This window comes from Haliotis rufescens, unplaced genomic scaffold (genome assembly GCF_023055435.1).
Source record: "Haliotis rufescens isolate VD_foot unplaced genomic scaffold, xgHalRufe1.0.p SCAF_2, whole genome shotgun sequence".
Taxonomy (NCBI): domain Eukaryota; kingdom Metazoa; phylum Mollusca; class Gastropoda; order Lepetellida; family Haliotidae; genus Haliotis; species Haliotis rufescens.
In genome coordinates, this window is record NW_025963890.1 from 36,752,619 (window position 1) to 36,754,989 (window position 2,371).

A 2,371-nucleotide genomic window follows, 5' to 3' on the forward strand; every position below is an offset into this window, starting at 1 on the left:
TGTTTTCGTTTCCCCGTCTCGTGTTATCACTTTCTTGTCTCGTGTTATCGCTTTCTTGTCTCGTGTTATCGCTTCCCCGTCTCGTGTTATCACTTTCTTGTCTCGTGTTTTCGCTTCCCCGTCTCGTGTTATCGCTTCCCCGTCTCGTGTTATCGCTTCCCCGTCTCGTGTTTTCGCTTTCCTATCTCTTGTTATCGCTACCCCGTCTCGTGTTATCGCTTCCCCGTCTCGTGTTATCGCTTCCCCGTCTCGTGTTATCGCTTCCCCGTCTCGTGTTATCGCTTTCTTGTCTTGTGTTATCGCTTCCCCGTCTCGTGTAATCGCTTCCCCGTCTCGTGTTATCACTTTCTTGTCTCGTGTTTTCGCTTTCTTGTCTCGTGTTATCGCTTCCCCGTCTCGTGTTATCACTTTCTTGTCTCGTGTTTTCGCTTCCCCGTCTCGTGTTATCGCTTCCCCGTCTCGTGTTATCGCTTCCCCGTCTCGTGTTATCGTTTCCCCGTCTCTTGTTATCACTTTCTTGTCTCGTGTTATCGCTTTCTTGTCTCGTGTTATCGCTTCCCCGTCTCGTGTTATCACTTTCTTGTCTCGTGTTTTCGCTTCCCCGTCTCGTGTTATCGCTTCCCCGTCTCGTGTTATCGCTTCCCCGTCTCGTGTTTTCGCTTTCCTATCTCTTGTTATCGCTACCCCGTCTCGTGTTATCGCTTCCCCGTCTCGTGTTATCGCTTCCCCGTCTCGTGTTATCGCTTCCCCGTCTCGTGTTATCGCTTTCTTGTCTTGTGTTATCGCTTCCCCGTCTTGTGTTATCGCTTCCCCGTCACGTGTTTTCACTTTCTTGTCTCGTGTTATCGCTTCCCCGTCTCGTGTAATCGCTTCCCCGTCTCGTGTTAATCGCTTTCTTGTCTCGTGTTATCGCTTCCCCGTCTCGTGTTATCGCTTTAATTGTCTCGTGTTATCGCTTCCCCGTCTCGTTTTCGCTTTCTTGTCTCATGTTATCCTTTTATCGGTCGTAATTGAAGTACGTTCAATGATATGGCTTCCTCTTCTCGTGTTTTCGCTTTTTCGTCTCGTACTATAGCTTTCTCGTCTCGTGCTATCGCTTCCCCGTCTCGTGTTTTCGCTTTCTCGTCTCATGCTATCGCTTTCTTGTCTCATGCTATCGCTTTCTTGTCTCGTGCTATCGCTTTTTCGTCTCGTGTTCTTGCTTTCTCGTCCCGTGCTATGGCTTTGTTGTCTCGTGTTATCACTTATAGCGGCCGTAATTTAAGTCGATGATGCGAGGTCCGCTCTTTTTTAGTATCATGAATATGCGATTGCCTGCAGAATCGTTGTCTGTGAATTCAGCATGGCTGCATCAAGATATTGCTCCCCCCTCCCCCCAGTATCCAGTGTAATTATATTGGTGCATGTTCACAGGTGTTCAGCCATACAGTGAGGCCAATATGGATATTATGAGGCCTAGATACTAGAGCCATTGTTTCTATGTAATTGGAGAGTAACCATTAACTGTTATTTTGATATACTAGTAAACAAAGTTAATAAAATCAACAAAACCATTTCCGTTATTCATGAGAAATCTCTGCTAAAAGCGAAGTCGATTGTACATTCCGACTATTTGACTTCATCATGAGCATGTGTTTATGAATCACTATCAAATATTGATGATACCAGGTATTTGCGAAAATGTGAGTGTATCCTGCCCCACCGGTGGCATCTGTCACACACACATGCAAAGGCAAGTCAATTGTTCACCTGACAAACACACAGGATATATATATATATGGCACAAGTCAAAACAGGGATTTTCTTCGGACATTATTTTTGTCACTGATGCTCAAATTTGGAAATGTTGGCCCATGGCAACTACAAAACATTTTGAAAGCTTCAGCCGCCTTGAATATTGTAACCTTGGTCAAACTAGTTTTGAGCACGAGTCGTACGACGCTCTTTGAAATCTTCGAAGAAAGAGCATGCTCGATTGCACCTCAAAACGTTGTCAAGACCACCATAATTATATTTAATGTGTTACCTTTAAACTCACTGTAAATTTTTTCTGGTTTAGGAATGTAATATTACTTTAAATGTAACTATCGTGAAAATATTGATTGTGATTTTGTTTCAAATATCAATTTTCCAAGATACATTAAGTTAATTCACAAGAGAAAAAAAAGTCATAACATTAGTATGAAATACAGACTTAACAGTTTGTTATATCTATTAGTTCATTATTAGAGTGTTCGTTATAAACATACTTTACTGTATTCAATTTTCAAAAAGGGCTGAAATCACACACTACGTCACTAGCAGATGTTTCAAGCCGTCATTGTCGCTGGCAGATGTTCCAGGCCTGTCATTCATCAACAGAACACACAAA